This window comes from Mustelus asterias, chromosome 25, assembly GCF_964213995.1.
Source record: "Mustelus asterias chromosome 25, sMusAst1.hap1.1, whole genome shotgun sequence".
In the NCBI taxonomy this organism is placed as follows: Eukaryota; Metazoa; Chordata; class Chondrichthyes; order Carcharhiniformes; family Triakidae; genus Mustelus; species Mustelus asterias.
In genome coordinates, this window is record NC_135825.1 from 42,032,824 (window position 1) to 42,046,937 (window position 14,114).

At 47.4% G+C, this 14,114-nt stretch overlaps 1 protein-coding gene across 3 annotated transcripts in view; it reads right to left on the reverse strand.

The window, feature by feature from the left end:
• LOC144511906 (DNA damage-regulated autophagy modulator protein 2-like) overlaps positions 1–14,114 on the reverse strand; it is a 124,448-nt gene that overhangs the window by 27,590 nt on the left and 82,744 nt on the right. The window lies entirely within an intron of this gene.

The following is a 14,114-nucleotide window of genomic DNA, read 5'->3' on the forward strand; positions in this document are numbered from 1 at the left end:
TGTTGAAATTTGGTATTCTTGCACCTGTCCTGATGAGTGCAAAACACAAAGTTTTGACAGTACGTCTCTTTTTTCAGCATTATAATTTAGTTCTACATATTCCACTGTAAAGGTACATGTAATATTAAAAGATAACACCAGTCAGAGAATGAGAATGTAGCGAACCACACAGACAGTCGTGTGCAGCTCTTAATTAACCAGACAAATGCTAATCATAGAATCATAGAAACCCTACAGTGCAGAAGGAGGCCATTCGGCCCATCGAGTCTGCACCGACCACAATCCCACCCAGGCCCTACCCCCACATATTTTACACGCTAATCCACGCATCCCAGGACTCTAAGGGGCAATTTTTAATCTGGCCAATCAACCTAACCCGCACATCTTTGGTCATTTTGCTCATTTATTTTCTTTCCATCTGAGCACCGTTGGTAAGGCCAGCAAGTGTTGCTAATCCTTCATCGCCCCGAGAAGGAAACAAATGTGGACCTTGCCAACGACACACGCATCCCATCTGAGAATAAAATCAGGTAGAAAGATATTTTTAAAGTCATAGAGATACTACAGTGTAGAAGCAGGCCTTTCGGCCCAGTGAGTCTCCACTGACTCTGACGTAGCATCCCACCCAGATCCCAATCTGCAACCCCACTGTGAATACCCTGCTAATCCCCCCTAACCTACACATCTAAGGGACAATTTAGCATGGCCAATCCACATAACCTGCACATCTTTGGTCTGTGGGAAGAAACCGGAGCACCCGGAGGAAACCCACACAAACATAGGGAGAACATGCAGATTCAATACAGACAGTGACCCAAGGCTGGAATTGAACCCAGGTTCCTGGCACCACTGTGCTGCCCATGGTAAATCTGAAAAGCTCTACAATATTTTCAGGATGAATGTGAAGCTGTTATAAAGTGGAAATATGGAAATAACAACCTATCGACACACTATTTATCCAACCAGTTGGAGAAGAGATGGTCTAGTGGTATCATCGCAAGACTATTCATCCAGAAACTCAGCTAATGTTCTGGGGACCCGGGTTCGAATCCCACCACAGCAGATGGCGGAATTAGAATTCAATATATAAAAACTAGAAGAAAGAATCTACTGATGCAAACCACACAAACCAGCCTCCCATCCATTGAGTCTGTCTACACTTCCCGCTACCTCGGCAAAGCAACCAGCATAATTAAGGACCCCACGCACCCCGGACATTTCCTCTTCCACCTTCTTCCGTTGGCAAAAAGATACAAAAGTCTGAGGTCATGCACCGACCAACTCAAGAACAGCTTCTTCCCTATTGCCACCAAACTTTTGAATGGACCTACCTCGCACAAAATTGATCTTTCTCTACACCCTAGCTATGACTGTAACAGTACATTCTGCCTTCTCTCCTTTCCTTCTCTATGAATGGTATGCCTTGCCTGTATAGCGTGCACAAAACAATACTTTTCACTTTATACTAATACATGTGACAATAATATTTCATACCGACATCACTATCTCTGGCCACTGTGTAAAAGAGACAATCTCTTCACAAATGATCTCTATCCAGTGATTTACAGTCAGCTAAAAGATATATAGCCATTGAAAGAATAAAGACAAATAAACGTACAACTGAACAACAATTAAACACTAGATTATCAGGTCAAAAGCACTTTGAAAACATTGATAAACTCTCTTGTTTCCGATGTCTTTCACATATGACTTGCCTTTATGTATTAAAACATATGACCCAGCTCTATCTCAAGGTCACCGAATGCTAATCTCTTGTACCTTTGGCATATTCACCAAACAAGCAGCCTCATTTATACAAAACCTTTTCTCTCTGTTTTTGACTCAAAGTTCACAAAATCGACTCTCCTCCTGCAGGTACCTTGCCTGAAGTGGGTGCCATGGTCTATGATTACACTTGGAACTGTACTGCAGTGGTTTTCTGTGTCTTCAGCAGTGTAGCTGACCAGGAAACTCTTCCACTCTTACTGCCTGTCATCAGGCACACTAAATTACCATAACGTTATCAAATCACCGATCACACATCATCATTCATGAAGCAGCTTTATCACTTCACATTGAATCTTGATAGGGGAGTAAACTTGCCATAAGCACTGCCCAAGCCTGTTTTCCATTTCAGGATAGTTAGTGTTCTGTTGATTAATTCCACAATCTATTCTGCTGTTGCTACAGTTTGGTTTGGTTACTGTGGGTTGGTTGGGTGCCCCCGGGTTCAGTGGGTACCAGCCTGCCCCATTCCAGAGAGTTCAGCATATAATCTAGTCTGGCAGGACTGAGGGAGCACTGCACTGTAACGAGGTGGTGTCTTTCGGCTGAGGAACCGTTACCTGCTGTCTGCCCTCTGAGCTGAAAGATACCATTCCTGAAGAAGAATCCTGTGCAATCTATCACAAACCAACATGAGAGAAACAGATTATCCAGCCAGTTATCTCATGGTTGCTTGTGGGAGCTTGCTGTGCACAAATTGAGTGCAGCGTTTTCTACATCACAACATTTTCAAAATACTTTCTAGGTTGTGAAGTACGCTGGAATGGATGGAAATAAAATAATTTATATTTAATTTAAAGAATATATAACTTATAAAGCACCTTTCACAACCTCAGAACAGTTCTAAAATACTTTACAGCCAATGATGCATCTTTGAAGCATAGTCAGTGATGTACCCAAGCAAGATTTGTGCACAGCAAGATCCCACAAACAGCACGGATATAAATGAGCAGATAGTATGATATGGGTGATGATAGTTGGAGTGATTAATATTGGTCAGGATACTGGGAACAACAGCTTTGAATAGTGCAGTCAGTTAAGAGGATCTTAGTTTACCATCAAGTTAAAAAGACGACGGTGAATTTTACGCCCACGCCCGCTGCAGGAATCATCACGGTCGGGGTGGAAAATTTGATGGATCGTTTAAAGGTCCGTTGACCTCGGGCGGAAGTTTCCGGTCTCAGGCAGGCGTGACCAGAAAATCCTACAGTGTACAATTCCCTCTGTACTGCCACAATTTACTTTTCTGTTTCCAATTTGGATTAAGGATTTTGATTTTCGGAGATGGCGGGGTAGGTGAGAGGGGTATTGTGGGGGTTTGGGGAATGCTCCACATGATAGCGGCTAATGTCCTGTTTGACCTTGTATTTGCTCAGCTTGACTGAGCTAAAGTATCACAATCTATCTTCAATACGCTGAGGACGGCGGGTTCAGATTACTCAAAGATTGTTTATTGGGTAAACATCAGTTTGAAAATCATACTGTGTATTGTAAATGACCTGCCTATCTTTTTCATATTTAGTATCATAATAATAATGGAGACTTTATCATTGTCCAATCACAGCCCATTTCACATAGATTATTACAGCAGAGTGGGTGAACCCATCTCTTGTCTTTTTAAAAGCAGTAATTAGAAAGTGCAATTAATCTGCAGCTTTTTTGCAATCTATATCACAGGTTACATAGCCTCAGTTAACCAGTTTCTTGCTGTTATTTCTGCCTCCAGCACTCTTGCAGTGCGAGTGATTTGAATCATTGGTAATGGATCAGTGATGGGCAAGGCTGTTGCCACCTCTGGGGCTTTTCTGGGGGAACTATAATGCCAGGAATGAGGTAACCAATGTTCCAAATGTGAGTTGACAAGGTTCACTCCTTTGGAGCCAATAAAATCCATTAAGCTTAAGCGGATGGCCCACGTTGGTGTCACAGTGGAAACTTCTCCTTCACAGCGCACAATATCAGAAAGAGGCAGATGTTCCAGTCCTGCCCCCAGTCACAGCATGTTCCATTTTTGCAGGGTTGGGCGTAGAGTCGGGCCAGGGTTCATGCACGTGCAGTTTACCGAGGCAGCTGCCTATTTAAGTCACGAGCTGCCTCCACTAGAAAGGGTATTTGGTAGGTCAGGCATGTGAAACACAGTGTGCAGTTTAGACCAGGTATAACTGGTACCACCTTGGTGGATTTGTAGCCAGGGTACCCCATTGGAGAGGTAGGTACCCCTTTACATATGGTCCTGGGATTTCTTTGGAGGAATGTAAGGCACCGTTTGGAGGAAGGTAAGGCACCCTTTGGTATTGTTAAAAAGTAAATATGATTATGCGCAAGAAGTGCATAAACTCAATGGAAATGTCAAGCTGTCAAAGAACTGTCAAGCTGTCAAGGCACTATGAAAGGATACTATCTGAGTTGGCATGGGGGGGTAAAAGGCAAAGGATGCTGGGTGGGGCAGCATGAGTTGGTACTATGTTGATATAAAGGCCTTAAAGGGCAAAATGAGGCATTGGGACTATGAGGGGGATGGGTAGAGAGCCATGGGTTGCCATAGGGGATATGATGCCGGGGGTGGGGGGAGGAGAAGAAGAGGCATGAAGTGGCATAGGTTGTCATGGGGAGGTGTGTGGGAGGGTTGAGGAGTGATGGGAGTTATTGTTTTATTCTTTTTTTATTTAATTGAACACTATGAACAAGCACAAGTGCAGGCCTTCCGCACAGCTCACCCAGACAAGCCCTGGGAGCCAGGTCTTCTGCCCAGCTGCCTCCATACCCAGTCACGCCCTGGGAGCCAGGCCTTCTGCACAGCTGCCTCTGTACCCAGACACATCATGGGATCCAGTCCAGAAACCGGAATGAAAATCCAACCTGTGGGATTCAGAGGCAGGAATTCTCCCGTCTTTGCGCAACCGACCCGGAGTGGAAACATGGATCTTATTGTTCAAAATGATCGAGTATTTTGATAGAGTTAATAAAGAGAAAATGTTTCCACTGGCAGGAATATCAGTAACCAGATTAAAATGATGACAAAAGAATGAGCAGGGAGGTGAGGAGGAATGGTTTTATGTAGTTTGTGGCAGTGATCTAGAATGGGGAGGCGATGGCCTAATGGTATTATCACTAGACTATTAATCTCAGACTGAAACTCAGCTAATGTTCTGGGGTTCGAATCCCGCCACGGCAGATGGTGAAATTTGAATTCAATAAAAAATATCTGAAATTAAGAGTCTACTGATGACCATGAAACCATTGTCGATTGTCAGGAAAAAAACATCTGGTTCATAGAGCATTACAGCGCAGTACAGGCCCTGCGGCCCTCGATGTTGCGCCGACCAGTGGAACCAATCTAAAGCCCCTTTAATCTACACTATTCCAATATCATCCATATGTTTATCCAATAATCATTTGAATGCTCTTAATGTTGACGTGTCCACTACTGCTGCAGGCAGGGCATTCCACGCCCTTACTACTCTCTGAGTAAAGAACCTATCTCTAATATCTGTCCTATATCTCTCACCCCTCAATTTAAAGTTACGTCCCCTCGTGTTAGCCATCACCATCTGAGGAAAAAGGCTCTCACTATCCACCCTATCTAATCCTCTGATCATTTTGTATGCCTCTATTAAGTCACCTCTTAACCTTCTTCTCTCTAACGAAAACAGCCTCAAGTCACTCAGCCTTTCCTCATAAGACCTTCCCACCATACCAGGCAACATCCTGGTAAATCTCCTCTGCACCCTTTCCAACGCTTCCACATCTTTCCTATAATGCGGCGACCAGAACTGTACGCAATACTCCAAGTACGGCCGCACCAGAGTTTTGTACAGTTGCAGCATGACATCATAGCTCCAACAAACAAAGAACAAAGAACAATACAGCACAGGAACAGGCCCTTCAGCCCTCCAAGCCCGTGCCGCTCCCTGGTCCAAACTAGACCATTCTTTTGTATCCCTCCATTCCCACTCCATTCATATGGCTGTCTAGATAAGTCTTAAACGTTCCCAGTGTGTCCGCCTCCACCACCTTGCCTGGCAGCACATTCCAGGCCCCCACCACCCTCTGTGTAAAATATGTCCTTCTGATATCTGTGTTAAACCTCCCCCCCTTCACCTTGAACCTATGACCCCTCGTGAACGTCACCACCGACCTGGGGAAAAGCTTCCCACCGTTCACCCTATCTATGCCTTTCATAATTTTATACACCTCTATTAAGTCTCCCCTCATCCTCCGTCTTTCCAAGGAGAACAACCCCAGTTTACCCAATCTCTCCTCATAACTAAGCCCCTCCATACCAGGCAACATCCTGGTAAACCTCCTCTGTACTCTCTCCAAAGCCTCCACGTCCTTCTGGTAGTGTGGCGACCAGAACTGGACGCAGTATTCCAAATGCGGCCGAACCAACGTTCTATACATCTGCAACATCAGACCCCAACTTTTATACTCTATGCCCCGTCCTATAAAGGCAAGCATGCCATATGCCTTCTTCACCACCTTCTCCACCTGTGACGTCACCTTCAAGGATCTGTGGACTTGCACACCCAGGTCCCTCTGCGTATCTCCGAAACTCAATCCCTCTACCAATAAAAGCTAACACACGATATGCCTTCTTAACAACCCTATCAACATGGGTGCCAACTTTCAGGGATCTATGCACATGGACACCCAGATCCCTCTGTTCATCCACACTACCAAGTATCTTTCCATTAGCCCAGTCCTCTGTATTCCTGTTACTCCTTCCAAAGTGAATCACCTCACACTTTTCCGCATTAAACTCCATTTGCCACCTCTCAGCCCAGCTCTGCAGCTTATCTATGTCCCTCTGTAACCTGCCACTTCCCTCCGCACTGTCTACAACTCCACCGACTTGAGTGTCATTCGCAAATTTACTAATCCATCCTTCTACGCCCTCATCCAAGTAATGTCCTTAAGTCCTTAATGTCATTAATGTCCTTTAGGGAAGGAGATCCTTACCTAGTCTGGCCTACTTGTAACTCCAGAGTCACAGCAATGTGGTTGACTCTCAACTGCCCCCTGAAATGGCCTAGCAAGCAGTTCAAGGGCAACTAGAGATGGGCAATAAATGCTGGCCAGCCAGTGACGCCCATGTCCCACAATTGAATAAAACATAATGGAGAGCAGAAGCATATTCAATTATAATTTTTTGAAAAGAAAAGCTGATCAGGACTATGGGGCAGGGGATTTCTTTCCAAGGGCCAGTACACAAATGATAGGTCAAATGGCCTCCTTCTGCGCTATAGAATGCTATGATTCTGCTCCTTAAGATGATCAAGTTACTTTTGCATTGAATTTAGCCTCCAGCTCATTGTCTGTCTATCTCCCTGTTGGGCGTCATCAATAGGATCTGATTGGTTAACCTGATTGTTCTTCTGATTGGAGCTTTCAGCTTTTATCGTGAACATTTATAGAAAGGAGATTGTCAAGGCCACACCCTTATAATTCCTAACAGCTGGACTCGGGTGAATACATATACTAACTATTCTTCAACATGAGTATTTGTAAAGTCTCTAAACACGCAACCTCTGCCATCCAAAAGGACAAGGGCAGCAGATACCTGGGAACACCACCACCTGCAGGTTCCCTTCCAAACCACTCACTATCCTGACTTGGAAATATATTGCCATTCCTTCACTGTCACAGGGTGAAAACTCTGGAACCCCCTCCCTACTTGCACTGTGGGTGTACCTACACCTTATGGACTACAGCAGTTCACCACCACCTTCTCAAAGACAACAAGGGATGGACAACTTGTCTGAGAACACCCACATCTCATGAATAAATTAAGAAAAATGAACAAGATCCTACTGAATCTGTTTGGTGATTCTGACAAATTCTCATTCAGATTGTATGTTCCCTGTTGCTGGAATGTTTTAAACATTGTCATTGGAGTTGGTTAATGACCTGGTTAATTGGTTAGTGACCTAGTTAATTGCTTAGTGACCTGCATCTAACTGTTCTGTGAATGAGACAGACATGGCCACCCTGTGTGATCGTTTCCAATTGCTATGAGTTTGTTTAACCTCTTTTCTCACTCTGCCCAGTTCTGAGATTCTTGGTTCCTCAGGTGGAAGCTGTGGGCCAAACCCACAAACAGCATTACCATTAATTCATAAATTACAATAACACAGCACAGAAGGAGGCCATTCAGCCCATTGAATCTGTACTGGCTCTTTGGAAAAGGAATCCCATTCTCCCACTTGTCCCCTGTATCCTGCAATCTTTTCTCCTGCAAGAAGTTATCAATTTTCCTTTTGAAATCTTTATCCACTACCCGATCAGACCGCGATTTCTAAATCCTAACCACTCGGTGAATAAATAAAACATTTCCTCATATCACATGCGGCCCTTCAGCCAATCACCTTCAATCTGCATCCTCTGGTTTTCGATCCTTGAGTCAATGTTTATCTCTCAGCCATCAACCAAAACAGATTATCTGGTCATTATCGGAGTGCTGTTTGTGTTGGGGATAAACCACATTTGCTACATTACAAACAGTGACGACACTTGGCAGCCAATGAGTAACTTGCCAAGTGCTTTGGGGGCATCCTGAGGTCAGGAATGGTTCTGGAGAAATTCTCCCTCTCTCTCTGTGTAAAGGAAATGAGAGAGCGCATCTGTGCTTTGGCCGAAAGACACTAAACAAAGCTCTGCAATGTAATCTCCACCTCATCTGAATCACAGAACACTTTCTGCTTGAAGTAGCAAGCCCAAAATCTTGCAGGATTGTGTATGTACAGAATAGGTTGGGGCATGTTACACTTGAGAAAGACTGGGGGTCTGCTCACTGTGTATTCAATGTGGTTTGGAAGGTAGAAGATCGGACTTGTCCTCTGGACTTGCTCCAATTCCTGAAGAATTTCAGAAACATTTTCACTTGAAAACAAGGAGGAAGTTGGCTTGTGGTAAATGGCATGCTTTTCTGTTATGTTTCATAGAATCCCTACAGTGCAGGAGGAGGTCATCGAGCCTGTACCGACCACAATCCCTGTAACCCCACATATTCACCCTGCTAATCCCCCTGACACAAGGGTCAATTTAGCAGCAACCTAACCCGCACACCTTTGGACTGTGGGAGGAAGCCGGAGCAACCGGAGGAAATCCGCGCAGGCACAGGGAGAACGTGCAAACTCCACTGTCAGCTAAGGCCGGAATCGAATCCGGGTCCCTGGCGCTGTGAGGCAGCAGAGCTAACCACTGTGCCACCGTGCCGCTGGACCGGATCATGTCTGGGAGTGGGACAGCATGCTGAAACAACACCAACAACAAACCGCATTTATATAGAGCCTTTAATATAGTAAAACTACCCAAAACATCACAGGAGGTTGGTCAAACAAAATTTGGAATTTAGCCATTAGCGCACTTCAGGACAGACAGCAGCCAGAATCTTGGTGAAGTATTTAAGGAGTGACTAAATGGAGCAAAGAGACAGGAAGAGATATGGAGAAAGTTAGAGAGGGGAATCCCAGTGTTTAGGGTTGGACCAACCAGTGTTGGGAGTGAAGGAATTCAGAGACAGGCAAGAGGCCAGAATCAGAAACGAAACTGCTGCAGCTGCTGAAAATTTGAAATGAAACAGAAAGAGTTGGGAATGTCCGGCAGCATCGGTAGAGAGATAAACAGAGTTAATGGGCAGAACGGAGAGCGAGGTGGGGGAGGAACGAAACTCAGCCACAGGCTGGAGAGCTGAAGACAGCTCCACATCACTGATGATGGAGAGAGCCTTATGCATCAGAAATACAGGCCATGGGAACCAAGAGGCCTGTCAGGCCTTCAACTGGACAGCAGTGCGCCAGGATGTGGGGCGGAAACAGGTCCTGCACGCTCAGAGCTGCCAGTCAAGCAGCAGGGGGCACCATGGCTGCTGCCATATCCATACCACACCCACCCAGGGCCCAGTATCAGTTAAATACTGCCCCGTGTCTCTCTGTCTCTGTTAAATACTGCCCCATGTCACTCTGTCTCTGTTAAATACTGCCCCATGTCTCTCTGTCTCTGTTAAATACTGCCCCGTGTCTCTCTGTCTCTGTTAAATACTGCCCCGTGTCACTCTGTCTCTGTTAAATACTGCCCCATGTCTCTCTGTCTCTGTTAAATACTGCCCCATGTCTCTCTGTCTCTGTTAAATACTGCCCCGTGTCACTCTGTCTCTGTTAAATACTGCCCCGTGTCACTCTGTCTCTGTTAAATACTGCCCCGTGTCTCTCTGTCTCTGTTAAATACTGCCCCGTGTCTCTCTGTCTCTGTTAAATACTGCCCCGTGTCTCTCTGTCTCTGTTAAATACTGCCCCGTGTCTCTCTGTCTCTGTTAAATACTGCCCCGTGTCTCTCTGTCTCTGTTAAATACTGCCCCGTGTCTCTCTGTCTCTGTTAAATACTGCCCCGTGTCACTCCCTTTCTGTTAAATACTGCCCCGTGTCACTCCCTTTCTGTTAAATACTGCCCTGTTTAAATGGGGAATTATTGTCATCATCCTGCTCCTACCTCAAGGAAACTAATTAATACACAAATTCTAACTGTGACCAAGCAGAACTCTGCTCTGTTTTAAAATGAGTTGAACTGGGAAATATAATCCTGCAAACTGGTTTGATTTTGTGATAGTTTCCCAGAGGAAAACAGCATTACTCTAAGCCAAGGTGAAGTAACTTTTCAGCCTGTCCAAACTCTGGTCAGGCCGGACACGGCGGCCCAGCGCAGGGTCAGGCCGGACGGGGCGGCCCGGTGCAGGGTCATAGAACATAGAACATAGAACATAGAACATAGAACATTACAGCGCAGAACAGGCCCTTCGGCCCACGATGTTGCACCGACCAGTTAAAAAAAAAAACTGTGACCCTCCAACCTAAACCAATTTCTTTTCGTCCATGAACCTATCTACGGATCTCTTAAACGCCCCCAAACTAGGCGCATTTACTACTGATGCTGGCAGGGCATTCCAATCCCTCACCACCCTCTGGGTAAAGAACCTACCCCTGACATCGGTTCTATAACTACCCCCCCTCAATTTAAAGCCATGCCCCCTCGTGCTGGATTTCTCCATCAGAGGAAAAAGGCTATCACTATCCACCCTATCTAAACCTCTAATCATCTTATATGTTTCCGGGTCAGGCCGGACGGGGCGGCCCAGCGCAGGGTCAGGCTGGACACGGCGGCCCAGCGCAGGGTCAGGCCGGACAGGGCGGCCCGGCGCAGGGTCAGGCCGGACGGGGCGGCCCGGTGCAGGGTCAGGCCGGACGGGGCAGCCCGGTGCAGGGTCAGGCCGGACACGGCGGCCCAGCGCAGGGTCAGGCCGGACATGGCGCACCGGCCCAGGGTCAGGCCGGACACGGCGGCCCGGCGCAGGGTCAGGCCGGACACGGCGCACCGGCACAGGGTCAGGCCGGACACGGCGGCCCGGCGCAGGGTCAGGCCGGACACGGCGCACCGGCACAGGGTCAGGCCGGACACGGCGGCACCGGCGCAGGGTCAGGCCGGACACGGCGGCCCGGCGCAGGGTCAGGCCGGACACGGCGCACCGGCACAGGGTCAGGCCGGACACGGCGCACCGGCACAGGGTCAGGCCGGACACGGCGCACCGGCACAGGGTCAGGCCGGACACGGCGCACCGGCACAGGGTCAGGCCGGACACGGCGCACCGGCACAGGGTCAGGCCGGACACGGCGCACCGGCACAGGGTCAGGCCGGACACGGCGCACCGGCACAGGGTCAGGCCGGACACGGCGGCCCGGCACAGGGTCAGGCTGGACACGGCAGCCCGGCACAGGGTCAGGCTGGACACTGCGCACCGGCACACGGTCAGGCTGGATCAGCCGGGCAGTTGCTGACTCAGTCAGACATGGATGAATGGATCGGATCAGAGTAATATTGTTCCTCAGTGTTGACCGGTCAGTACTGGCTGGGCCACTCGTAATGCAATCATCAAAATCATAGAAACCCTACAGCACAGAAAGAGGCCATTCGGCCCATCGAGTCTGCGCCGACCACAATCCCACCCAGGCCCTGCCCTGATATCCCTACATATTTACCCACTAACCCCTCTAACCTACGCATCTCAGGACACTATGGGTAATTTTAGCATGGCCAATCAACCTAACCCGCACATCTTTGGACTTTGCCCCTCAGCACAGGGCTGCTGGAAAAGGCGATATTTCTTCTTCGCCTATTGGTGGGGATTGGTTTAAAGAGATTAATTGAATATTAATTAAATGTTTCACCTGACGAGCAGTTTCTTGGCAGCTCAACATTCCCACACTCCCCTCTGGTGGCCAGGATCAATACTGCAGCTCAGTGACCCAAACCATCCCTGTCCCCATCATCACTGCATCTCATTCCAACCCAACCTGCCAGGCAGCTGATTGAAATGGGCGGGGGAGGGGTTACAGATTGTGCTGCGTTCCTGTCTCCCCCGCACACCGCCCTGTTAACCAGGCAGTCCGGATGTCCCAGCCTGTTTAACACACTGATCCTGCTGCTGATGATACGATTGACTGAGGTTGGAGATTGTGACACAGACATGACAAACTTCGAGACTTGGGCTTTGATCTTGCCTATCCACCCTGGCACTGCCATTGGTCAGTGACCCACTCAGCCTCACAGAGGTATATTGTGAGCAGTTTTGGGGCCCAGACTGGAGGAAGGATAAACATAAGAAAATAAGAACTAGGAGCTGGAGTAGGCCATCTGGCCCCTCGAGCCTGCTCCGCCATTCAATGAGATCATGGCTGGTCTTTTTGTGGACTCAGCTCCACTTACCCCCCAATCACCATAACCATTAATTCCTTTAATGTTCAAAAATGTATCTATCCTTGCTTTAAAAACATTCAATGAGGCAGTCTCAAAATCTTCACTGGGCAGGGAATTCCAAAGCTTCACAACCCTTTGTGTGAAGAAGTTCCTCCTCAATTCAGTTCGAAATCTGCTCCCCCTTATTTTGAGGTCATGCCCCTAGTTCTAGTTTCACCCACCAGTGGAAACAACTTCCCTGCTTCTTTCTTATCCATTCCCTTCATAATCTTATATGTTTCTATAAGATCTCCCCTTATTCTTCTGAATTCCAATGAGTATAGCCCCAGTCTACTCAGCCTCTCCTCATAAGCCAACTCTCTCAACTCCAGAATCAACCTAGTGAATCTCCTCTGCACCCTCTCCAGTGCCAGTATATCCTTTCTCAAGTAAGGAGACCAAAACTGTACACAGTACCCCAGGTGTGGCCTCACCAGCACCGTATACAGCTGCAACATAACCTCACTGTTTTTAAACTCCATCCCTCTAGCAATGAAGGACAAAATTCCATTTGCCTTCTTAATTACCTGCTGCACCTGCAAACCAACTCCTTGTGATTCCTGCACAAGGACACCCAGGTCCCTCTGCACAGCAGCATGCTGCAATATTTTACATTTAAATAATAGTCCATTTTGCTGTTATTCCTACCAAAATGGATGACCTCACATTTACCAACATTGTACTCCATCTGCCAGACCCTTGCCCACTCACTTAGGCTTAGAAGGATGTGCTGGCCTTGGAGGGGGAAGTTTCACAAGAAAGATCCCAGGAATGAAGGGTTTGTCCTATAAGGAGCGGTTGAGGAGTCTGGATCTATACTCGATGGAATTCAGAAGGATGAGGAGGGATCCAGTTGAAACTTACAGAATACTGAGGGACATGGGGAGGATGTTCCACTAATGGGAGAGACTAGAACTCGAGGGCACAACCTCAGGGTGAAGGGACGATCCTTTAAAACTGAGATGAGGAGGAACTCTTTCAGCCAGAGGGTGGTGAATCTGTGGAACTCATTACTACAGAGGGCTGTGGAGGCCAGGTCATTGAGTGTTTTTAAGACAGAAATAGATAGGTTCTTGATCAATAAGGGGATCAAGGGTTACGGGGAGAAGGCAGGAGAATGGGGATGAGAATCATATTAGCCATGATTGAATGCTGGAGCAGACTTGATGGGCCAAATGGCCTGATTTTGCTCCTACATCTTATGGTCTTCTGTCCTCACATTCTGACCGAACTCCCTTCTCCTCATTCTCACCGGCTTGAGGTAGCAGATAGTTTGGCCTTTATTTAACGGAGTTCAGGGAGCCAGTTTGGGTCCACATCTCACGCCGAGCTGTCTGGGCTGCAGCGGGGTCAGGATGTGGGGGACATGGCTTATCAACCATCCCACCTCAAACTCAAGCCTAGAGATCAGGTCTCGGGTGTCCCATGAGTCTCCCAGAATGGAAGACTAATCTCCAAAACACTGCTGTGAGTGAAAGGAGGAAGAATCATCTGAATATTTAAAAACCGTGGCCGGGAATTTGCGTTCCCGTTCACAGCGG